The sequence below is a fragment of the Mauremys mutica genome, chromosome 12, assembly GCF_020497125.1.
Source record: "Mauremys mutica isolate MM-2020 ecotype Southern chromosome 12, ASM2049712v1, whole genome shotgun sequence".
Lineage (NCBI taxonomy): Eukaryota > Metazoa > Chordata > Testudines > Geoemydidae > Mauremys > Mauremys mutica.
The window spans coordinates 39,256,153-39,282,849 of record NC_059083.1 but is presented as its reverse complement, the minus strand read 5'-3'; the positions used below and the strand labels follow the sequence as shown (position 1 = coordinate 39,282,849).

Sequence of the window (26,697 nt, the reverse complement as noted above, 5' to 3'; positions counted from 1 at the left end):
CCTGGGAGGAAAAGTGTTCACCATCCATCGCTTGTTGAATCAAGGAAGATTTTGTTACCACCCTTACACATCAAGCTGGGTCTGATGAAGAACTTTGTCAAGGCCATTGACAAAACACAAGCAGCTTTCAAGTACCTCCGTTGAAAATTTCCAAGGTTAAGTGAAGCTAAGATAAAGGAAGGTGTCTTTGTTGGTCCTCAGATTCGTGAACTTCTTCGAGATGATGCATTTGACCATGTACTGCATGGCAAGGAAAAGACGGCATGGAAAGCCTTCCAGTTAGTGGCAATAAATTTTCTCAGAAACAACAAGGCAGACAACTACAGGTTGTTGGTGGAAAACCGCCTCAAGGCATACAAAAGCCTTGGTTGCAACATGTCACTAAAGAGACATTTTTTGCACTCTCATCTAGATTTTTTTCCACCGAACTGCGGAGCAGTGAGCGACGAGCATGGCGAGCGATTTCACCAGGACATTGCAACAATGGAGAAATGCTATCAGGGCAAATGGAGCCCATCAATGCTTGCAGACTATTGCTGGACAGTGACAAGAGATGCTCCATTTAATGAATACAAGAGACAAGCCAAGAAGCGCCGAGTAGACACTGAATAGGACTAAACTATGTATATAATAGTTTTTTGCCTTTTGTTTCATAATAAATTTTAGTTAGATAACCCTTTTGCTGATTTTTAAGGTGTTACATAAACAGGACAGGTAAAATATTATCATGTAAACAACTATAAACACATGAAAAGACCTAGGTTTACAATTTATGATTAAAACTCTACTATCTACACAATATACATAGACATAAAATGTAAAAACTTAAATAACTTAGAAACAGTAGCCAATCAGTTGTTTTAATTGTCATATTTGAATTCAGCACCTCAAAATACATAATAAATAGCACATTTTATCTCTGAAGCAGACGACTTCTCAAAAATTGTAGACCAGTGTTATTAGTTTGATAGGAAATGGCTTTTGATAATGGTATAATAAAACTTTTGGCTCATTACTGGGCATTGTAGGATTATCACAAGTTCATTTATTTCTTCTGCAGGTTTGGGCTCTGATCCTGACATTTCTGTAGAGGGATATCAGGACGGAGGGATCCGGGTGGTGTGTCGATCATCCGGATGGTACCCAGAACCTTAGGCGCTATGGAGAGATCTCCAGGGGCAGCTTTTACCATCAGACTCTGAAAAAATATCCCAAGAGGCCAATGGCCTGTTTCAAGCAGAGATTGCCATTGTTATAACGGAAGAGTCCAACCAGAAAGTGTCCTGCTGTGTCAGGAACCCCCAACTCAACCAGGAGAGAGAGTCAACGTTTTCCATAGCAGGTCAGTGCCTGTCCGTGCTGCACATGGGACAGAGACACTGCAGACATGGGCAGAGAGTATTTATTATTGGGTCTCCTATTTACTGGTATGAACCTTCAAGGTGCTGAGCACGTCTTGGAAAATCCTGAGCAACCAGAGTTGTCTTTGGATATGTCTACATTGCAATTAGACACCTGCTGGTGCCCTGTGCCGGCTGACTCAGGTTAAGGGGCTTGGGCTATGGTGATGTTAAACTGTAGTTCATGCTTGGGCTGGAGACCAGGCTCTGGGACCCTGTGAAGTGGGAGGGTCCCAGAGCTCAGGTTTCAGCCTGAGGCCAGCTACATTGCAACTAAACAGCCCCTTATCCCATGGCCAGTGAGTCTGAGTCAGTTGGCAATGGCCAGTTGCGGGTGCTAATTATAGTGTAGACATACCCTTTGACTCCAGTAGGAGCTGAGGGTGTTTAGCACCTTGCAGGCTGATACGCCATTGGCCAGATTTTCATAACAACTCAGTATCCAGGAATCATCACTCTTCTCAATGCGAGGGGAGGGAATTCTCCTTTGTTCTTGTGGTATAGTGAGGACTGTGTTGGAATTGCAAGCTGTCACTTTAAGAGTGGGGGGTTTCCAAGTCCTGTTTGCAGGTTAGAGGGCTCTGTAGCAAAGTGTGCGAGCAGAATCAGGGCTTGTCTACAGGAACAGTTATTTTGTGGCAGGCTGGGATGTAAATCTGCCTCTCACTAGCCTGCTGCGCACTAACTATCTGGGTGGACCCTGCTACATGGACTAACAATTCCATAGTGTGCTTTCAACTACACCGCTTTGAAACAGGAACAAATCAAAGTGCACCAGGGAATTTTAGTGCATGGTCACAGGATCCTCACAGACAGTTAGTGTGCAGCAGCCTGGTGAAAGGTGGATTTGCTCCCCAGCTTGCCGCACACTAATTGTTACAATAGACAAGCCAGCCTAAAGCAAGGTGGAGTGAGTTGTGCCCACTGCCCTAGGGAGCAGTCCCCCTCCCCCGGGTTTGGGTTCTTGTCTATTAAGGTTCTGGATTCTAAGAAATAAACTTGTGTTTGTGACACCCCTTAGGGTACATTCTGGACTGTTGAACCACTGTGTCCCTTTAACTCTCCAGTGCAGGGTGATTTTTACACTGCATTGCTAGTGAAAAGCAGCATCTCCAGGCTCTGTCCACACACAGCCATTAGCATGTAAAGTCACTCCAAACAAAATTACATGAATGCTCTCCAAGCCACCCATGAACTACATACAGGGTGACGCCTGCAAATTCCCCAGCCCCAGCCTCGCAACCCAGAAATGTTCATCCCGTAGTGTCCAGCATGCTACTGAACAATGCAAGCTCATTAATAGTCAGTCATTTCATCAAAGGAAATGATTCTGCTGGTGCCTTTGTTAACCTGAGTAGAGATTCCTCAAACACCTCAACCAAAACACACTGGTTTAGGTAAAACAATAAAACAAGTTTATTAACTAGCGAAAGGTAGATTTTAAGTGGTAATAAGTGATAAGGCATAAAGGTCAGAATTGGTTACACAAGAAATTTAAAAAAACATAAAACTGCAAACTAATTCCTAAACTTTAACAGGCTAAGTGAGATGTGAACACAAAAAGGTTTCTGACACCCAAAAACTTTCAGCAGTCCATACGTACTAGAAAGCCTTCCAGCTAGGATCACACCTCCTCCCCCAACACACACACACAATTCAATGATGCTCCTATTGTCTTTCAAGCAATCTTGTTGCTGTGAGAAGAGATGGAGAAGGAAAGGTAATGTGGCGATCACTGTCTCTTATTTTATACCCTCCTCCTCTCTTTGAGGATCAACTCCATTGGGGTATGGACAAAACGATTCCCTGCGTACATGAGATACAAGGCCTCTTTCAGGTGAATTGTAAATTTCTTGTTCATACCTTCTGCGGACGTGAAGGTTGAGACATCTTTGGGGATGACAGACAAATCCTTTGTTTACAGTCCCCCCTGATGGCAAAGTAAAAGAAGCAGGGAGAGGCAAAAAGGCATCCTTTAAAAAGTGGAAGTTAGATCCTAGTAAGGAAAATGGAAAGGAGCATAAACTCTGACAAATGAAGTGTAAAAATACAATTAGGAAGGCCAAAAAAGAATTTGAAGAACAGCTAGCCAAAGACGCAAAAAGTAATAGCAATTTTTTTAAAACTACATCAGAAGCAGGAAGCCTGCTAAACAACCAGTGGGGCCACTGGATGATTGAGAAGCTAAAGGAGCACTGAAGGATGATAAGGCCATTGCAGAGAAACTAAATGAATGTGAGGGAGATTCCCAAACCTAAGCCATTCTTTTTAGGTGACTAATCTGAGGAACTGTCCCAGATTGAGGTGTCATTAAAGGAGGTTTTGGAACAAATTGATAAACTAAACAGTAATAAGTCGCCAGGACCAGATGGTATTCACCCAAGAGTTCTGAAGGAACTCAAATATGAAATTGCAAAACTATTAACTGCTGTCTGTAACCTATCATTTAAATCAGCTTCTGTACCAAATGACTGGAGGATAGATATTGTGACACCAATTTTGAAAAAGGGCTCCAGAGGTGATCCCGGCAATTACAGGCTAGTAAACCTGACTTCATTATCGGGCAAACTGGTTGAAACTATAGTAAAGAACAAAATTGTCAGACAAATAGATTAGCATAATTTGTTGGGGAATAGTCAACATGGTTTTTGTAAAAGGAAATCATGCCTCACCAATCCACAAGAATTGTTGGAGGGGGTCAACAAGCATGTGGCCAAGGGGGATCCAGTGAATATAGTGTACTTAGATTTTCAGAAAGCCTTTGAGAAAGTCCCTCAACAAAGGTTCTTAGGCAAAGAAAGCTGTCATGGGATAAGAGGGAAGGTCCCTTCATGGATTGGTAACTGGCTAAAAGATAGGAAACAAAGGATAGGAATAAATGGTCAGTTCATTCCCCTGGTGTTATCTGGACTGGTGATCTGCTCGGTCACTCCAATCCTAAACTCTGGGAGCCAGCCTTATCCTGCTATGTTGTGAGAACCCTCACTCCTGGGCTGTTCACGCACAGCCTCTGGCATGTAAGCTGCTCCTTGATTATGCAACCGAATGACACTAGCCAATATCTCCAGTCCCAGACACAATCCTAGGAACCTCCGTCTTGCAGTGTCCAGTTATGCCCGCTGGACACTGCAAGCTTATATGAGTCATCAATTTAACAAAGAAATTGGTATGTACCAGGCTTGTTATCCCAAGGGGAGTCGCTGACATGCTTTGAACCAAATGCACTGCTTCAGGTAGAATAAACAAACAAATTTATTAACTACAAAAGATAGATTTTAAGTGATTATAAGTCAAAGCACAACAGGTCGGTTTTGGTCAAATGAAATAAAAGCCAAATGCATTCTAATTTGATCTTAACACTTGCAGTTCCCTTATAAACTTAGATGCTTCTCACCACAGGCTGGTTGGTTGCCCTTCAGCGAGGCTCTCCCCTTTGATCAGTGCTTCAGTCTCTTGGAGATGGTGTCTGTAGATGAAGGTGGAAGAGAGCGGAAGAGCATGGCAAACGTCTCTCCCTTTTATCATGTTTTTTCTTCCCTCTTGGCTTTGTGCCCCCCCCCCTTTAGTGTCAGGTGAGCATTACCTCATTGCAATCCCAAACTGGCCAAGGGAAGGGGGGGTGACTCACTTGAGAGTCCAACAGATCCTTTGTTGTTGCCTAGACCAGTGTCCTTTGTTCCTGTGCGGCTGGGCTGGGTTTGTCCCATACATGCCCTGATGAGGTGTGAACTGCCCTCTGCTCCTGGAGAGTTTTGCCTGGGCTTGTTGTAAGCCGTGAGGACAAATTTTCAGCCTCATAACTATATACATGAAATTACAACAGTACTATAACAACAATGTTCAGTGCATCATGAGCTTTCTGAAGACACTCAACATAACAAACTTTGCATTGGATACCACACAATCATATTATTAGGATGAACATAGGGGTGCAGAGTGTTCCCCTGAGGTACTTAGTGTCACAAGGTCCTCTCATGGACTGGTAACTGGTTAAATGATAGGAAACAAAGGGTAGGAATAAATGGTCATTTTGTAGAATGGAGAGAAGTAAATAGTGTTGTCCCCCCGGGTTCTGTACTGGGAGCTGTTCTATTCAACATATTCATAAATTATCTGGAAGATGGGTAAACAGTGAGGTGGCAAAATCTGCGGATAATTCAAAATTACTAAAGATAGTTAAATCCTAGGAAGACTACAAAGAGCTGAAAGGATCTCTCAAACTAGGTGGCTGGGCAACAAAATGGAAGATGAAATTCAATGTTGATAAATGCAAAGTAATACACATTGGGAAACATAATCCCAATTATATATATAAAATGATGGGGTCTAAATTAGCTGTTACCACTCAAGAAAGAGATCCTGGAGTCATTGTGGATAGTTCACTGAAAACATCCACTCAGTGTGCAGCAGCAGTCAAAAAAGTGAACAGATTTGGGCATCATTAAGAAAGGGATAGATAATAGGACAGAAAATATCATATTGCCTCTATAGAAATCCATGGTATGCCCATATCTTGAATACTGCATGGAGATGTGGTCGCCCCATCTCAAAAAAGATATATTGGAATTGGAAAAGTTTTAGAAAAGGGCAACAAAAATGATTAGGGGTATGGAGCGGCTTCCATATGAGGAGAGATTAATAAGACTGGGACTTTTCAGCCTGGAAAAGAGATGACCAAGGGAGGATATGATTGTGGTCTATAAAATCATGACTGGTGTGGAGAAAGTAAATAAGGAAGTGTTATTTACTCCTTCACATAACACAAAAACTAGGGGTCACCAAATGAAATTAATAGGCAGCAGGTTTAAAACAAACAAAAGGAAGTATTTCTTCACACAACACACAGTCAACCTGTGGAACTCCTTTCCAGAGGATGTTGTGAAGGCCAAGACTATAACAGGGTTCAAAAAAGAACTAGATAAATTCATGAAGGATAGCTCCATCAATGGCTATTAGCCAGTATGGGTAGGGATGGTGGATAAAAGGCAGCCTCTATTTGCCAGCAGCTGGGAATGAGTGACAGGGAATGGATCATTTGATGATTACCTGTTCTGTTAATTCCCTCTGAGGCAACTAGCATTGGCCACTGTCAGAAGACAGCAAAGCGTCCTGTGGCACCTTATAGACTAACAGACATTTTGGAGCATGAGCTTTCGTGGGTGAATACCCACTTCGTCGGATGCATGTCAGAAGACAGGACACTGAGCTAGATGGACCTTTGGTCTGACCCAGTATGGTCGTTCTTCTGTTCTTATGAATGGTTGCTTCAGCAGTTAATAGCATTCTAACACCTGTGGTCAGCTCTTTGTCATCTCTGAGAAGCTAGTCTGTGGGCATTCCCCAGAATTACAACATATTTCATTTACAAACATAATAAAATCTCATAGCTCCACATACAATGCTGATGTACACATTTTAACAGAACAATGATGTTCAGTAGATTAAAAATTTTCCAGTGATACCTCACAAGGCATACTTTGTACAAAATATATCATAACTATATAACAATGGTGAACCTGGGGGTACAGGTTGTTATATGGGGTACAGTGTGTCATAGCATTATACTGCAACATAAAGCAAGGTGGGGTGAGTTGTGCCCACTGCCTTAGGGATCACTCCTCTCTCTATTGTGGGGTTCTTGTGTGTTAAGGTTCTGGATTCTAAGAAATAAAGTCATGTTATGCTGCAACCTTCCAGCAAGAGTATGTATGTTTGTATCTAACTTCTCTGTGTGTGTGTGCTGTGAGGATCACAGTTCTCAGTGGGTTTGGGGGAGCGAATTCTCCCTTGTTCTCAGTGAGAGCTGCTAGGTTCTGAAAATCTGGCTAATGAAGTCATTTTTCCTGAATAGCACAAGAGAGCCTGGAATATGATCTGAGCATTGCTACTTAGGCTTTGTTTACACCCCCGAAAGACAAAAGTTTTGCTGACAGCAAGCATTGGTATGAACAGTGCTTTGTCAGCAGGAGCGTTTTCCTGCCGACAAAGCTAACACCGCTCACTGGGGTGGAAGTTTTCTGTTGCCAGGAATGCTCTCTCCTGCTGACAAATAGCAGCTACACTGCGTGCCTTTTAGTGGCATGGCTGTAGCAGCACAGCCGTGTCACTAAAAGCTGCAATGTCTACACTGGCAATTGAATGACAAAACTTTTGTCTTTTGTCTTTCAGAAGTGTTCCTCCCTCCCCCCATGAAAGAAAAAATTTTGCCACGACAAGTGCTAGTGTGAACAGCATGTTGTCAGCAGGAGCACTCTTCTGCTAATAATACAAACGCCATTCGTTGTGTAGAAGTTTTTTGTTGGCATAAGAGCCAACAAACAAAACAGCAGCTATACTGCATAACTTTTAGTGACACGGCTGTAGCGACACAGCCATGTCGATAAATGCTCTGTAGTGTAGACATAGCCTCAGATTACATCTAAAATACCACATCAGTGTAAGAGCTGCACTATGGGCCCCGTCCTGCAGTGCAGACTCTGGCAAATCTCCCACCATCCTAAATGAGAGTTTAGGATGGTGGGAGAATTGCCCCAGTGAGAACTAAGGATCAAGCCGTAACTTGTACTTAATTGCACAGAAGGCAGTAAATGCAGAGTTCCACAGCCAGCATCACCCCATGAATGTATATGGTGGGTTTCTTTTATTTCATAGTCACACAGTGGGCCTGATCCTGCCATTATTGCATAACCAGATCAATAGGAGTTTTGGCAGTGCTAGCAATAAAGGATCAGGCTCAAAACACATAGAAACAAACACTTAGCTAAGAGTATCTTAACTTTTAGAAAAAAGGTTCAGATTTGTATGCATTATCATCTACCACAGGGCCGGCTTTAGCAAGTGCGGGGGCCCAATTCTTACTCACCCGGCAGCACTCTGAGTCTTTGGTGGCACTTCGGCAGCGGGTCCTTTCCTCGCTCTGGGTCTTTGGCAGCACTCAAGGACCCACCGCCGAAATGCCGCTGAAGACCCAGAGCGAGTGAAGGACCCGCCGCTGAAATGTGCTGCCAGGTGAGTAAAAATTAAAAAAACTCTTAGGTGCCGGCGCGGGGCCCTCTTAGGCATGGGGCCCGATTTGGGGGAATCGGATTAATCGGCCTAAAGCCGGCCCTGATCTACCAAATAACTTTGTTAATACAGAATGAGTAATTCATCACTATAATAATATCTAAATGTTTAAATGCATTTGTTAAGCAGTATTCATCTGAGATCTCATAGTGCTGCCCTGCTGATAAGCTTATGGATGCCCAATATCATGTGATTGTTGTGTTCAAAGCATACCTACAGAGAGTTGGAAACAAAACATAAATACTCTTCCTAAAGGCTGCAATGTAACCCTGCTTTATTCCTAAGAATCCAGAACTCTAACACACAACAGCCATGTACAGAGAGTGAGAAAGCAGGCTGCTCCCATAGCAGAGGCAGAACATAGCCCACCTTGCTCTAGGCTGGCTCTTTGCAGATTGACAGCTGAGGACCCAGATTGCATGGTCCCGACATAGCCCCCTAGCCTGCAAGCAGCACCAGAACACCCCTCAGGATTCAAAGTGACAGTTTGTGATTTCTACAGTTTTCAATACACCGCAATCACATAGCAAGGACCCTATAGTGAGCATCACTCCAGGGCCCAGGAAAGTGGACGTAGGAGGAAATTTTACTCTACATTTCCATGCTCAAATTTTGTTTGTATTAAAATCCTGTATTAACATATTTTGGGCCAGATTCTCTTGTATGGTTAAACCCCACTGAGAACAGGAGAATCGGGGGGTGTCAGGAGGCTGGTCACAACTCTCTGATTCTGAGAGCCAGTCTGCCCTGGCTACAGCTTAGGGATCTATTAGAGCAGCCTTGGGAATGCTTGAATTTGTGTCAGTGGGAGACAGGTGTAGCATAGCAGAGCTCCACCCTACTCCCTCCCTTTAATTAACCATGCTCAGGAAGAAGACTAAAACCTGGACTTTCATTGGCTTAATAATAAAGCACAAAGGAGCCACATCTCATGGTGTATTTCCCTGTGAGGTTCTTTTAACTAGTCACAGTGTCACCTTTGTCAAAGTGTCCTGTCTTCATTCTGCGTGTGTTTGCTCCCAAGTCAATGACGCTTTCTCTTGCAGGGCTGTTTTTCCCCAGAGCCAATCCCTGGATGGTGGCTTTCTGTGTGATCCTGCCTCTCCTGGTTGTTCTCATTGTCCTGGTCTGTTACTTTTTCTGGAGGCAACACAGAGGTGAAGTAACAAAAGGGTGGGATTTGGGGGGAGGGAGATGAGAGAAAGATAAAACCAAAAATAAAGATACAGGGATTAAGGGGCTTTGATTTCATGTTCAGAAGAGTTTCAGGTAATGGGATTTGGGAGGAGGCTGAATAATAACTTCATATTTGAAATTAGAAGTGTCAATTGGCTTCAACCCTTCAAAGCTCCCTAAGGGATCCCAATTGAATGTGATTCTGAACTGTTCCATGGGGATCAGCATGGCTGTTTGAAACACCCAAGTGAGGCTTAGTGAGTTGGGCTCGGAGCTCTGACATATGTGACTTGGCTGTTTGCAAGAAAAAGTGAACAGAAAATAGGAGCGAGGGAGGTTTCTTAGGGCCCAGTACTGCCCCTCCACCCCACATCTTTGCATGCATCTCCCCTTCCCTACATCTAAGTGAGTAGGAGCTGCAAATGAGAAAAGTAGTGCAAATGGAAAGGTTAGCAATTACCTTATCTACACTAAAAGATTAACTCAGCCTAAGGCTTGGTCTACACTGCAAACTTATGTCAGTATAACTACATTGCTCAAGGGTGTGGAAAATCCACAGCCTTGAGCGACTCGCTTATACCAATCTAACTCTCAGGGTGGTGGAGTACGTACACTGATGGAGAGGATCTCCAGTCAGCATAGGTAGAGTCTTCATTAGGCGCTACAGTGGCACAGCTGCAGTGGTGCAGCAGCAGTGCTGTAGGTATAGACAAGCCCTGAGATCCTGCTATAGGAACAGTGCAATAAACTCTATAGTGTAGTATAAGTGATCAGCTGAAGTTTTTTTCTTCTGGTCACAAGGGGCAGAAATTGGCCTTCAGTGATCTGTGTGTATATAGCAATACTGGGATTTTCAGAGCTGGCTAAGGGATCTGAATACTCAATTTTTGTTTAAATTAATTGGCACCAAGTGTGCAGATCCCCAAGGCAGTTGTGAAAGTCCTATTGTGGTATTCCCCTGGTGTTATCTGGACCAGTGATCTGCTAGGTTACTCCAATCCTTGACTCTAGGAGGCAGCCTTACCCTGCTCTGCTGTGAGAACCCCCACTCCTGAGCTGTTCACGCACAGTCTCTGGCATGTAAGCTGCTCCTTGGATTGTGCAAATGAATGACACTAGCCACTATCTCCGGTCCCAGACATAACCCTAGGAACTTCCATCTTGTAGTGTCCAGTTATGCTCGCTGGATGCTGCAAGATTAGGAGTTCATCAATTTAACAAAGAAATTAATATGTACCAAGCTTGTTATCCCAAGGGAAGTCTCTGACATGCTTCAAACCAAATGCACTGCTTCAGGTAGAGTAAACAAACAGATTTATTAACTACAAAGATAGATTTTTATTGGTTATAAGTCAAAACATAAGAAGTCAGTTTTGGTCAAATTAAATAAAAGCAAAATGCATTCTAAGCTGATCTTAACACATTCAATGCCCTTACAAACTTAGATGCTTCTCACCGCAGCCAGGCTCTCCCCTATGATCAGCGCTTCAGTCGCTTGGTGGTGATGTCTGTATATAGAGGTGGAAGAGAGAGGAAGAGCATGGCAAATGTCTCTTCCTTTTATCATGTTCTTTCTTCCCTCTTGGCTTTGCCCCCACCCCTTCAGAATCATGTGAGCATTACCTCATTGCAGTTCCAAACTGACCAAAGGAAGGGGGGGTGACTAACTCGAGAGTCCAACAGATCATTTGTTGTTGCCTAGGCCAGTGTCCTTTGTTCTTGTCGGGCTGGGTTGGGTTTGTCCCATACATGCCCTGCTGAGGTGTGAACTGTCCCTCTGCTCTTGGAGAGTTTTTGTCTGGGCTTGTTGTAAGCCATGAGGACACATTTTCAGCCTCATAACTATATACGTGAAATTACAACCTATAACATAACATTACATTACTATAACAACAATGCTCAGTGCATCATGAGTCTTCTGAAGACACCCAACATGAGAAACTGTGCATTGGATGCCACACAATCATCTTATAAGAGTGAACATGGGGGTGCAGGGTATTCCCAGGAGGTACAGAACGTCACACCCACCCAGAGTATTTTATCACCTGAAATGCTGTGTACTTTATGTGGGAATTTACAAATATCCAAAGAATTAGAAAGGGGAAATGTCTCTTGAAATGATTTTCCAATAAGGACAGAAACAAGTAATTCAGAGAAGCAGAAAAGAGCTGTGCCTTTTACTTGTGAAAGTTGGAACTGGGTGTTGTACCTGTAGAACTGTCAGCTACACATTCTGTTAGCATTCCAGTTTAGGTAGCAGGGTGTAGTGTGATTTCAGGCTGTTGGGGAAAGAAAGGGGGGAAAATGCCCCTTTTCCATGAGTGTGGCTCCTTGCGGTCAGAGTAGTTGGGCCTAGTAGCCGGAGATCTGGGAGCTGCCCTTACTCTCAGGGCAGAGTGGCCCCATGGCCAGAGTCAGTATGGCTGCCCCTGTCCTCAGGGCCGTGAGGCCTAGTGGTGAGAATCAATCAATCTGGGGCTGTAGTGCCTAGCGGCTCTAGCCTCTGGTAGCAGTGTCCAATAGTCACCATCTCTTGCAGTAGCTCCCAATCCCTTGGGCCTGCTGTACCCAGAGTAGGCATGGGAAGGGGTAGGGGGACCTGGGTTCACCCTACTCCACTGGGTCCCAGCCCAGGGCTCTGTAAAACCAGTAGCCCTGGGTTCAGGTTCTAATCTCAAAAAATGCTCTTCCTGGGCTGCTTCCTAGTATGATTTCAGCTCTGACATTTCCTCTGCCGGCAGTGGCCGTCTGTCTCCCTCTGTGTCCATGGTCGACTGAGGCCCCACAGTGGACTCGGCCTGTTTGGTCTTCACAGTCTTCAGCTCTAGCAGCTTCCTGGCAGGAGCTCATAGCAAGTGTACGCTCTCTTCCTCCATCAGCTCAGACTGGGCTGAACTACTCCCTTTTATATATAGTATCTGTAAGATCTGAGGCCTTTTTCTGCAGCCATATTAAGAGAGCAGGAGCCATGAGCCAAGAAGCAGAAAGTCACATCCCCACATTCCATCTAAATTACATAAAGATTGTGTAATAGGCTGTTAAGAAGGAGATTCTGTCCTAATAGCACCCACCATGACTGGATAAAGAAAACAGATATTAAAATGTGTAAAAAAAAACCCAAAACTTTGTTTGACAGCATTCTGTCTGGCAAGGAATCCCTTAACAGTTGTGGGTGTGAAATCTCTACTTCTTTATTGTTTTACTTTTATGATCCCCACTTCTCTATTTTTTGTGTGGTTTCTGTCTCGTTCTTTGTTTCTGTTTGTTACATAACTAATTTTACAAGACTAAAATCATCTAAGATGGTGGGGTATGACTGGTTAAAGAATTGTTCTACAATATGTTAGGATTGGTCAAAGAATTATTTTGTAATACTGCAGCTAAGCAGGACTCACATTTCACTGTATAAACTGGGGTTCAAAAGCAAGTTTTTTGGAACCAATTCCAGGACCCAGCCCAAGATCAGAGCTTCCAGAACTCAACACCCTGCAAACTACATCATACAGAATGGTGGAGTCCCCAGTGACCTGATCTTGACTGGCAATCAGGAAAACTTCATCTGCCTTATTGGGAAGGGTGAGCATTGTATGCTGTGTGTGAGCGTTCTGTTTTGGTATTTGTTCATAAATAGAGGTTAAGGATATTACTGTGTAAAGTGCTTTCACTGGTAAAAGACCCCGCAAAGCCGCAGAGTGTGAGGTTACGCCCTGAGACCACAGAAGAGTATGATGGGTGCTAAATTAACAGGGTTGTGCCTTGAGCAATAGGAACAGGATAAGGGTGGTTGCCTCTAGAGTGTGTGGGTAATGGGGGCAGGAATGTAATGACAGGAAGGAGGGGAGCCAGTGAATGCAATGGGGCCAGAGACCATTGGGAAAGTCCCAGCATTTACTGCCATGGGGGAGTCTCTGCCCATGGAGAGGAGTGAAATGGCCACAAGGGGCAGCACAGGGGCAGGAATCTGACTCAGCCGTATGGAGGGAGATGATCTCAGCACAATGGAGGGGAGGCTGGGAGCAGGGATTTTCCTACACCCAGGGTTGGATTAAGGCATAAGATAACTAAGATACAGATTAGGGCCTCGCAATATGAGGGGTCTCTAAAAAAGAAAAAACTGACACCATTTCAAATTTTATCAAAATCGATTAATAATTAAAGGAGATATGGGGAAAAGAAGAGTCTCTCTAAATATAGACAGTTTTGTTCAAATATGACAAAAATATACACATCTGGCTACACAAGTACCCTTACCCTACCCTTACCCTTCATTAATTGTTCATTACTGATAGGCAGGAGGCCAGGGCTGAGGAAAAAAACAATAATTGCACTTGTAAAATTAGTATTTCTACGAGTAAGTCTGCTATCAGTCTCCTAAGGCAGAATTTTGTTGGCCAGCTGCTACTGGTAAAATTCTGATCATTCCTTCATAACTTATCTATTTATTTATTTAGTTAATTAAATAATCTCACTGCTGACAAAATCAGGAAAAATGTGAGGTTGGAGACCGCAGTGTCATGAAGCGATCCTGCCAAGCTCATACTCATATGGGACTCGTCCTAGTGTAGTAGTAGGATTTTTGTATAATTTAATATGAAGAATAAAAAATAAGATAATATAGCATGTATTAAATGTATTGATTGGCCTAATGTGCCATTGGTAGAGATGCATCAGCCAGAATCTGTGTGTGTCTGGACTGATTTCAAGGAAATAATAGACCTTTGAGAGTCACCACTTTGTTATAGGTTTAACATTTTAAAATAAGTAAAAGAATGCCATGATTGTTTTTCTTTTGCATTGCAACTTAATGTTCCTGTTCAAAATATTCTGGGTAAATTAATTGTGTTTTGTGTGTGAATGAGAAATGTGTGTTAAGAAGTAAGTGTGAAGTCCATCACTAAACCAGATGTTCTAGGGAAGAACTGGAGACATACGCAAGGTCACCATAAGGCTGCAACACACCCCTATTGAAATGTCAAAGGAGGGCAGATTGATGACTCTAAAAATAAGACAGGCACCTATTAATAGGGACAAAATAGCTGTAATCAAAACCAGCATGGGATAACTCCCTAAAAGACTTAATGAAAGAACAAGATAAAGAATGAGGACAATTTAAAAAAACATAACAAGCACGCAAACAATTGATTACGGCATGACAGTGCAAAACTCATTGGTCCCAATGAAGGAAAATCACTATATAAACAGGGTGACTTGCCATGAAATTTTGGGTTCGTCCTGCCAAGACTTCCCAGGAGCATCGTGTTGTGACCGAAAGAACTGGGCTCCTACCTACCCATGATCAACCTAGCTGGTAACTATAATATCGACTGGCGGGGCAGTGTGTGTGTGTGTGGTGTGATTAAATGCATATGCTAATTGTTGTATGTTCAATAAACACTGCGTATTGCCTTTTCCCCTGAAAAAGATCCTGTGTGCTTCTTATCAGCATAATGTTTTTGGTGGAGAATTGCAAAAGGGGGAAGACATGCACCGTGATTGTTGAAAATACTGCCAAATATTGCTAAAAGGTTATACCATATGTATAAAGTGATTTATCATTCAGGTGTGCACATTCCCGGTCATAGAAGTGCCGGGCAATAGGGGAGGGATTAGAGTCCTCACTCCGACCCATCTGTCAGGGAAAAATTGCATAGGTGAATATACCCTCAGTTGTAGCAGGATCGAGCCCAAAAGGGGCTTAGCGTTTCCCCCTCCTGCTCTGTCAGGCAGAGTTTTTAGTGGGAATAGACTTGTGTTGTGTAAGTCCCAGCACTTGCATGGGCACAGAAAAGTTATAAAGGTAAAAGATTTATAAATAAATATGTTTAGGCAAAAGGAGTCCCCTAAGGACAGAGTTCAAAAAGAGCAGAAAAAATTGTCATTCATACAGGAAATGACTCCTTTTAAGACAATTTTGCAGAAGTTTGGGCACAGCACATGGACTGAACAAGCATTAGCTGATGTCCATACTATAGCTGATTTGGAAGATAAATTGGCAAAATATCTGTTGGTCTACAGGCCATAGACTCCAATAAAAAGAGACTCAGCTGCAATCTGGCTATTGTGGGAAGCATGCAATGAGGCATTTCTTCTCTTGGCTACCTGCAAGGAGGAGAACACCACACTGCATAAAAAAACTCAGTGTATCTGAACAAGAAACTAATAAATGGAAAATACCAGCCACTGGGGTCCAAAGCCAGTTAGACATTCTCAAAAATTTAAAAAAGTGAATTATCTAAACAAATAAAAAAAACCAAAATCTGGTTTTACAAGAAATGGTAAAAAAAAACAACGTTAGAACAAGGTAGAGCCCCTGCCAATAACAACTGCTGTGAATCTATTATTAAATGCCTTAAAACAAAATTGGTGTTTGCTACCCACCAAGTAGCAGCTGTGACAGCAGGAGAATGGGCCGAAGCCCAAGATGGTGAAGTACCCGAATGGGAGGGAGAATGGGACCCTAGTGAAGCTTGGAATGGAGATATATGGGAGGAGCCCCAGGGATTGGAACCTAACCCAAACCCTATTCCAGCCATACGACGAACTACAGTCACAACACCTGCAGAGGGAGGGGGAAGTACAACTGACTTAAAAGCCATGGCTGATAGTTGAGACCCCTAAAAAAGGACAATTTCTCCAGATGATGTTCTAATGCGTTTTTGCTCACTATAAGGGAAGAGCTGAACGCCACTGAAGCTTGATGGGCGTCTGTGTGGCTTCAGAGATTCAGCGGGTCCTAGAGAGAATTAGAGTCAACAAGAACAACAGCATATTGACTCCAATGGAACTTTTTGGAGAGCAAATAGGCAGACGCAATTTTATAGCACAAGCCATAGCCACAACGCAAGAGCCCAATGAATGTTATGCTGATAAAAATACACAGGATCTTTCCAGGGGACAAGGTAATATGCCACATTTATTATGAGACCATAATTTGATTTATAACCGATAGCCAATACCGAATACCTACACACACACACACATCAAATGTTCTGCAGCTGCTGTATATTTACCAGTTCTGAATGTAGCTTGAGTCCATAGCTTGGGTTTGCAGCTTGAGTTCACAGCTCATGGTGGCTAACTGGCCAGGAAAGCCAGGCACGAGGAAGAGCCGGGTCTCTGTCGGGCACACACCGATGCCCTTCGATGTTGGCAGCAGAACGTTACCCAGTCTTCTATCTCACCCATTCTTTGTATAGGCTTTAGTTTGAACAAGAATCTCTGGGTCTTGCTGTGTCATGCTGCCTCTGGGTACTGTGTGATTGATCACCCGTCAATTCCAGACATGACTTTCAGCCTCGGACATGACTTTGATCTTGTTTCAATTGCACCTTTGTTCTTTTTTTTTTTTAGGGTGGACTCTTTTCACTTTTTCAGGGCTGTTGTCTGCATCTTCAGTCGCTGGTGTTTGCACTTCACTTTATCAGGACAGGCTGGGGCTGGATTCCATCATTCACACATCTGAATTAAGTTAATAAGGTTACAGCAGAGTTTTGCAAAATGGAATAAGCATTTCAAAATGGAGTTTTAGTTACAATATGGAGTCTTATCAAAACAAGTGTAATGAACAATTTACAATGTTAGGAGTCAAACAGTAAACAGGAGTTACAATGTTGAAACAGTGATCCAAGCAGCAATTGAACTGAAACTGCAAGAGCAGCCGGCCGAACTGCTATGGCTCTAACAAGCTGACAGTAATTGAACCGAACAGCTGCAGACTTAACGAGCGGCTTTATTGCCATCTAGCCATGTTAGGCAAAAAGATTCTTTCCCTCTCCCCGCCCCCAAGGAATCAGGCAAGCACAGACAGTACTGAAGGGAGTTTATTTACAGTACCGGGAAGACTGACAAGTAACTTTGAAAATATGGTGCCATAGAGGCCAGTTGTATACATTCTTTTATCAATTCATTTATGTTTATCTGTACATACAGAGACAGACATTGTTACAAGTCGAGAGAACCCTAAACAAAGATAAAAATAAGAACAGTACGTACATATAGAGGTTATCCTAATTACATCAAACATCTATGACTACCTTGTGGGGGAAGGAGGGGAGGTAGGGATGAGTGCTTACAGATATCCAGTGGGCTGTGAAGGGAGGATTTATTCTGTTCTAAGAACTAAGTTACTGGGCGGGTGTCATAACTATAAAGGGAAGGGAACAGCCCTCCTGTGTACAATACTATAAAATCCCTCCTGGCCAGAGACACCAAAATTCTTTTACCTGTAAAGGGTTAAGAAACTCAGGTAACCTGTCTGACACCTGACCCAAAGGACCAATAAGGGGACAAGATACTTTCAAATCTTGGGGGAGGGGAAGGCTTTTGTTTGTGCTCTTTGTTTGGGGGTTGTTTGCTCTTGGGACTAAGAGGGACCAGACATCAATCCAGGCTCTCCAAATCTTTCTGGACAAATCTCTCATATTTCAAACTTGTAAGTAAAGCCAGGCAAGGCATGTTAGTTTTATCTTTGTTTTCTCAACTTGTAAATGTTCCTTTTTGCTGAGAGGATTTACCTCTGTTTGCTGTAACTTTGAACCTAAGGCTAGAGGGGGTTCCTCTGGGCTCTATGAATCTGATTACCCTGTAAAGTTATTTTCCATCCTGATTTTATGGAGATGATTTTTACTTTTCTTTCTTTAATTAAAAGCCTTTTTAAGAACCTGATTGATTTTTCCTTGTTTTAAGATCCAAGGGGATTGGATCTGGACTCACCAGGATTTGGTGGGGGAAAGGACAGGGGATGGTTAAAATCTCATTTGTTAAGATCCAAGGGGTTGGATCGGTCTCTCAAGACTATCCAGGGAAGGGAGTTAGTATTTCGGAGTGGTGGCAGCAAAACCAAATCTAAGCTGGTAATTCAGTTTAGGGGTTCACATGCAGGTCTTCATATCTGTAGTCTAAAGTCCAGAGTGGGGAAGGAACCTTGACAGCAGGCATAAGCTTATCAATTGTTTACAACTGTCAGTGGCATTTGTTCTACTGAAATATTCCTGCTTGTTTGTCTGGGCTCAATCCTGTTTTCCTCACTGAATTGTTCCTTTCCATGGGCACAAGCTTTGTTCCTTCTTACTGATAAGCTGAACTAGGTTATCATGTATTGACAGAACCTGTATCCTTGCTTCTCAGCAGTTTCTATCTTTTCTGCGGGCTGAATTTTAACTCCTTCCTGACAGTCAGTTATTGAGATAGCCAGTTTTATGAACAAACGCTGTTTCATTCATAAAACTTTACTCATGAAGTTCTGTTTGTTCATTTGATACAAAATAAAGTCATATTAATAAAGTCTTAATAATAATCGTAATAATAATCATAATTCAAAAGAAACAATTATATTCTTCTGCTCTTCATGAATACCCTGAGAATTATTTAACCCGATGGGGTCAGATGCAGATAAAGAAAGGTTTAACACCTTTGGGCAAGGCCACAGTGATGGATATAGTGGCATTCAGTGTACAATCCTTAAGAGACTGTGCTGCTTCCCTAACCCCCCTACTACTCCAGGAGACTTGGAATTTGGCAAGAGGGTCGCCCAGCTACCCTAAGGGAACTAAGAGGCTCAGTCCAACAAATAACTACCCATTCTGGATCACAGCCCACTATAAAAAAAAGAAAGAGCTGCCTATGTAGCTGCATTAGAACCAGCACTTCCACCAATAAAAGTGGCACAAAGGGAATCACGGGGTCCCAAGGAGGATATACTAGAGGCTGCTCCCGTGGATGGGGAAACCAGGAGATCAGTTATAACCAGATTTCTGACAATATCAGACAGCCTCCTCCCAGCAATCAAAGGAGAGAGGTGGGTACACAGAAAATGAACTTGGATATTAGGAAAATCTTTTTCACTAGGAGGGTGATGAAGCACTGGAATGGGTTATCTAGGGAGGTGGTGGAATCACCTTCCTTAGAGGTTTTTAAGGTCAGCCTTGACAAAGCCCTGGCTGGGATGATTTAGTTAGGGATTGGTCCTGCTTTGAGCAGGGGGTTGGACTAGATGCCTTCCTGAGGTCCCTTCCAACCCTGATATTCTATGAAGTTTGCCAGATAGCCTGGCGAACACGAATGCAGCACAGGGCAAACCAAAAACAGTAGAACAGGGCCCCTACACTAGAACTAGTCAGGGAAGCCATGAGGTTGCAAACCCCACCAAAAGAGGTGACTAGCATAACTCCTAGTGCACCACCCTCTTCCTCCTCGCTGCAATGCTTCCCGGACCCAGTCCCTTTTCTGGGGCAAGAATAGAGGGGCCCGTTGAATGAGGAACCCCCCATCACCAGTAGGGGCACAGAGGTGGAGGTTCGTAGGCAAGATCTCTTGGGATCCCAGGGGATGACCATGTGTGTACATTCAGCAGGATGGATATACCCCTACACTAGCTTTAATAGATACAGGAGTCACTGTATCCTTAATCAAAACAGCCCCAAAATTAAAAAAACAAAACAAAACAAAAAAATTAAACAGGTAGCTTTAAAATCCTTTCAAAGGAAACCTAGTCTCAGGTGGGAATGGACTCAAGTCCTCTTTTTGGTGCAAGGGTTTGAGAAATGAGGGGATTTGATCCAAACTCCTGATATGGTTGATGAAATTATTCTGGGATCCGACTGGCTATTCAAAAACAACATGGTAATCAATATGCCTTTGGAAGTTAGAAATTCCCCCTCCCCATTCAGGAAAAATCAGGCAGGATATCATATTAATGAAAGGGGGAGAGAGACCAGTAACCACACTTGCAGCTCAACAAGCTGAAAAGTGGCGCTTGAAATTCCCCTCAGTATGGACTCAGGGGGGGGAAAACACACACACACACACAGATTGTGGTAAAATGAATGCTTGTGTTAAGATTGTTGGGGAATTGTGCCTCCCCAAAAACAATACTCTTACCTGAGAGAGGCAAAGGCTCAATTGATGCAAACCATCCACGAATTAGAACAGGGGGTCATTAGAAATACGAATTCACCCTTTAACTCCCCTGTGTGGCCAGTGCTAGAGGCAAACGGCCAATCCTGGTGTTTAACAATAAGTTATAGAAAAATCAATAAGGGCACCATCCCTATGGCCCCTATTGTGGCTGATATGACACAGGTTATAGAAATATTGATATGTGGCTTGCACTTTTTAGTTATTGATTTGGCTGTTTCTTTGCCATACCCCTACAGCCGGACTCTCAAGATCGCTTTGCCTTTACAATAAAGGAGCAACAATTGACCTTTTATCAGTTGCTCCAGGGATATCACAACAGCCCAGCTATTGCCCATCGGCATGTTGTGGATATGCTAGACCAGTGGAGTCCACAAGAAAGGCCTTTTGTGTTTTCGTATGTAAACAACATTTTAATATTTGGGGAAACTGAGGCACAACCTCAAACACTAACAGCAAAATTTTGGCACTAATTCAGGAAACGGGATTCAAAGTGGCCTTAGCCAAGGCTCAATTGGTGCTACCTCAGGTTACATACCTAGGCATAGTCGTTGGACAAGAAGGGAGACAGGTAGATCAGAGGAGGGTAAGGGCACTGGTAAAAATGCTGACCCCTATCAACACCCGCTCTTTAAGGGTACTCCTAGGAGAATTCAATTTTCTTAGACCACGCATTTATAAATATGCTGAAATAACTCACCCATTGTGGAAACAGCTCAAAAACAAAATGGGAATGGGGAAAACAGGACTCCGCTTTAACCCTGCTAAAATAAAAGGCTCTCACAGCTCACACCCTGCCTTTCCCTAAGGAGCCACAACCTTTTGTTATTCATTTGGCGGCTAATAACATGGCCTTGGCTGCCACACTATTACAAAATAATAAAGAGGGAAAGCTAGTGCCAGTAGCATATGAATCCAGGAAATTACAAGGAGCAGAAATAAATTTTGATCCCCTGTGAACGTGAGTGTCTAGCAGCCATCTGGGCAGTACAATCTTTTGAGCCTCTTACAGGAACAGCCCCTATTTCTATCCAAAGCACCCACACTCCTCTCAAGTACATTTTATTAGGGAGATTGATGGGAGGCAAAGTCTCAAACACCCAAATGACCCAGTGGACACTTATTTTAGTTAACAGAGGGATAACCACGGAAACAGTGTCCGAGCTGCGCAGGGCCGGCTTTAGGAAGTGCGGGGCCCAATTGGAACCGTTTCAATGGGGCCCCGGCAGGGACGACTATTAAAAAAAAAAATGTAAAAAAACACATGGGGCTTGTACTCACCGGGTGGTGCTCCAAGTCTCCGGCGGCGGGTCCTTCACTCGCTCCAGGTCTTCGGCGGCACTGAAGGACCCCCCGCCAAAGACCCAGAGCAAGCAAAGGACCCACCGCCGAAGTGCCGCCGAAGACCCGGAGCGCCGCCAGGTGAGTAAAAATTAAAAAGGCGCCTCTAGCCAGGGAAGGGATTCTCACTGGGCGCGGGACCCTCTTAGGCGCGGGGCCCGATTCGGGGGAATTGCTGGAATTGGCCTAAAGCCGGCCCATGCTAACACGTGCCCTAATTGAAAAAGGGAACCAACATAGATGTCCAAAGCTCACTCTGGAGCAAAGAATTGCCTTGGTAGAGGCACCCCCACTGGAAGAATTAAATTCCGTGGGCCAAAAAAAGCACGTGTGGTTTACTGATGGGAGCGCAATAGTAGTAAAAGAAAATGTGTAAAATATGCTGCCATTAACTTAGAAAAGGACGTCATTCAGGGACATTTAGACCATGGATTGGCTCAGCATGCTGAGCTCCATGCAATTTATCAGGTTTTAAGGCAATATAAAAATTCCCCATGGCCCATGTATATTTATGCTGACAGTAATTTTTGTGTGAAGCGGATACAGTTCTGAATATAAAATTAAAAAAAAAACAGGTAAAAAGCAGCAGATAAAACGGCTATTGCAGATTCAGAGGTATGGAAATTAATTTACCAGTGGGTAACAAAGAACCCTAAACAGTTACAGGTGTGACATGTAAAGGCACACAGTAAAGGAACAGGTATGGAGGCCACCTGAAATAATCAGGTAAATACAATAGCCAAACAGCATGACTTAGCAGTTGTAATCAGAATTCAAAAAAAGGGTCTGTGCTGACACATCTGAGCCAACAGATGGCACTACAGACCACCCTAACCAAGTTCAAAAAAAAAAAAAAAAAAAAAAGTTACTTAATGTAGCCCATCAGTTTACACATGAAGAAGTGGAAGGGACATTAAAAAGGCTGGAGCAAGTAGCAGAATGAGAGTGTTTGAAAAATGATGTTAAAACATGGATGCAAAATTGTGTGTGGTGCCCTCAGGACAAGGCTCGTCCTCTGCACTGGCAACCCATGATGCACCAACGCCGGCTTGGGCCACGCTAGCCTGCTGCAACACAGATCCAGGGTCTGAACCATGCCCCCAAAGCTGCAGACTAAACTGAAAACAGCTCAGCAAGTACTCCTGTCTCCAGCATCCAGACACCTAGTTCCCAATGGGATCCAAATGCCAAATAAATCCATTTTACTCTGTATAAAGCTTATACAGGGTAAATTCATAAAGTATTTGCCCTCTATAACACTGATAGAGAGAGATGCACATTGTTTGCTCCACCAGGTATTAATCACTTACTCTGGGTTAATTCATAAACAAGTGATTTTATTAAGTATAAAAAGTAGGATTTATGTGATTCCCAGTAATAACAGACAGAACAAAGTAAGTTACCAAGGAAAATAAAACAGAACACACAAGTCTAAGCCTAATACACTGAGAAACTGAATACAGGTAAATCTCACCCTCAGAGATGTTCCAATAAGCTTCTTTCACAGACTAGACTCCTTCTTAGTCTAGGACCATCCTCCCAGGGCCAGCGCTGGGCACCCCATTATTCCAGGTTGCCTCTGGGAACCCTGCATCACCAAGCCCCTGAGACCTCACAGTGCATATGAATTGAAACAGCCCCACAGCCACCTCTGTGCCCTGCTGTGGGCCTCCTCTCTGTGCTGCCTGCAGGCTAAGTGAGGCACAGGCAGTGGTAGCAGCCTGGTGTATTGCAGCCTGCAGGATTCCCCAGTTGGCAGCAGACAGTGCTGCCCCCCACAGTATGTCAGCTGCACTGCTCAGCAGTTTTCTGGGGTCCTTAACTATAGAGACTTTGAGGTAAAAAATTGGCCATTGGAATGAGCTTCACTGTTATGGCTGCCACCCCCATCATCTCCTGGTACCCTCGACTTCATTCTAGTCCTAAAAAATGTCCTGACCAGACTGGGCCAGAGAGAGGGAGCCAAATGGCATTGCCACAGGGGTAGTGGATCCTTCCAAAATGTGGGGGGACCAGGGGCCTCTACCCCATCTGTGGCCCCACCCCTTCTACCCAAGGCCCTGCCTCCAGCCAAGCCAGAAGCCGCAGCGGGCCGGAAGCTGCGGACCTTCCACCTGCCCAGGGGGAGTGGAGTGGGCCAAGAGCAGGCCCCAGCCTATGTCCCCACCCCGTGGGCCCCCCACCCAGGGCAGGAGGGTCCGTGGCTCCCTACAGCAGCCTGCGTGGCTATTACCCTGACACAGCTCCAGCCAGGGGACGGCAGCATGGGGGGCAGAGACACGGGCCAGAGGCTGTTCTCGGTTCCACCTACCCCCTGCCAGTCACCAGTCTCAGGGGCTCTGCTGCCAGCCTGGGGTACCAGCTGCCGGCCCCCTGCCAGCCAGGGTTCCGTCCGCCAGCCCCTCTGAGCCTGCTGCCAGTGCTGGGTCCCAGCCACCAGTCTGGGGGGCTCTGCTGCCAGCCTGGGGTCCCAGACACTGCCTGGGGCTCTGCAACCACCCCAGCTGAGACCCACCAGCCCCAGCCTGGGCCAATGAGGGGTGCAGACAGGGGCAGGAGGGGGCACAGCTCAGCACCCTCACCTTAAAAATTGTTAAAGCATCACTGTACTGGGATATTTTTAAGTCCTGATTTGCTGCTTACATCACTATCACGCCATGTGGAACAGCGCACTGCATTTGACGTTGAGATTAGAATGTACAGGCAAGAACTGGAATCAGAATTTTCAGGCAAATTTCAAGATTTCCAGCGATTTGGCCCAATGCTTTCTTTTCGAATTAAACCTGAAAAGTTCAATGAAAGTGACTTGGATTTGTCTGTATTTCAGTGGATGGGTGTTGAAGATTTCGAAATGCAGCTCATTCAGTTAAAAAGCTCAGAACTGTGGGCATCAAAGTTTGGAGATCTGTGGAGCGCACTTGAAGCTACCAAGAGAGATCATGGGGAGATATTCTGACCTGAGGGACGTCCCTGCCAGTGAAATTTAACTGTTTGAAGAAAATTTCATTTGCAATGCTTTCAGCATTTGGATTCATATACCTGTGTGAACAGGTATTTTCACACATGAAATCTGTCCTCTGTCCCTCTCAAAGCTGATTAACAACTGATCACTCAGAAGCCTGTGCACAGCTTAAACTATCCAAATACATGCCAGACATTGGAAAACTCAGCAAGGAAAAGCAAGGGCAAGGATCACACTAGACTGATAAGATCTACATTTTAAATAAAGCTTCTGAAACATTTTAAAAACCTTATTTACTTTACATACAACAATAGTTTAGTTATATATTATAGACGACTAGCAAGAGACCTTCTAAAAACATTAAAATGTATTACTGGCACGCGAAACCTTAAATTAGAGTGAATAAATGAAGACTCGGCACAGCACTTCTGAAAGGTTGCTGACCTCTGTCCTAATTCATAAGATGAAGAAAAGTAAACAACCAATGTTTAGACATCCTAGGAAAAATAAAACTAATGCCAAAAAAACCCACGAAAGGCTTTTTGGTAATAAAGCAGGGTTTTGTGGAGATGTATGCAGTTGGATGTATTCATATACATGAAAAGAGATTTACTAACAAAATGAGATTTTGGTGCGTAAAGTTGTAGTATATGCTCATATATTAGTAACCTTTATACAACATCCCTAAATTTAAGTGTAACAATTGTGCAGTTACATTAGATAACATTATTAGTAAGAATTTGCCCTCTTGTTTTGTTACTAATGTTTTGAAGAATCTTTGACAATGCTTAAAATAACCATATGGAGTCAAGATACTGTTTTTATAATGAACTTGGAAGTTCTTAAAATTAGAATCAAACTAGGGGTAATTTCTTCCTGCATTTGGAAGTGGGATGGAAGTAAGCTCTCTTGAAATTAAAGTTGAGTAAAAAGAAAGAAGAATAAAGCTTCCAGAAGATAATTACCAAGTTATAACAAAATATAAGAAAACATATTCTGTTTTTAAATGGCTCATGAAGAAGTAGCAACAGGAAATTGAGTCAAAATCCTTTTTAAACTATTAGGAGTCCAAGAGGAGGCTGGAAACCCTTTTGTGGAGCACAAATGCCACCTAGTGGATGGGCAGGAAATTTGCCATGACATTTTAACTTGGCCAGTTAATGAGTGACAATCTGCAGTTAAAAGAAATGGCTCCCCAAAAGAAAAGCCAATAGAAAATTGCCAGGTCTGTACTTTTGAGGTAGACTACCCCCTCAATGCAACCAAATGGAGAGATGATACATAAAAAAGATTGTCAAGCCCAAAAACTTTGTCCAGCAAAATCCTGCATCTGGCAAATCATGTTCGGCAGATCAACACCTGATTCAGAGGAAACTGATACATCCCACATAAGAAATGTTCTAAGAGAAAGTGATTTTCTTGTTCTCTAAGGACGAGAATTTAGATCCTGGGATGCTAAAATCCAGAATCCTAATGATAAGCAGCTTAGGGGAAAAGACACTTCTTTTAGGACAGAATCCTAAGTCCCAACATGGAGAAAAAGACTGCACCCGAAACCACAGAAGGAAGGGTGAGAAATTCCACCTGCTTAGAAGTACCTAAAGACTTTGGAAATCAATGCTTATTGCTAAAATTCCACAGGGAACATCTGTGCTTGGAAGGAAGTCAAAATTTGGCCTTGGAGAGCTTAATTATTGTTTTCCTACCACACTGAATCCACCAGTGTTCAGATCTGTTCCACAAAACCATACTCTTGGGCTGGTAGGTCCTCTTAACTAGAAAACACTAAAATCAAAACCCTAACAACTTCCATCCAATAATTAAAAAGTATCCTTATTT

At 43.5% G+C, this 26,697-nt stretch overlaps 1 long non-coding RNA gene across 1 annotated transcript; it reads left to right on the top strand.

Moving 5' to 3' along the window:
* The first annotated feature begins 1,175 nt into the window (after positions 1 to 1,175).
* Positions 1,176 to 24,846, top strand: LOC123344822. Its single transcript, XR_006572670.1, has 3 exons — positions 1,176 to 1,342; positions 9,512 to 9,622; positions 24,724 to 24,846. It is a non-coding gene; the product is annotated as an uncharacterized LOC123344822 (long non-coding RNA).
* The last annotated feature ends 1,851 nt before the right edge of the window (positions 24,847 to 26,697 follow it).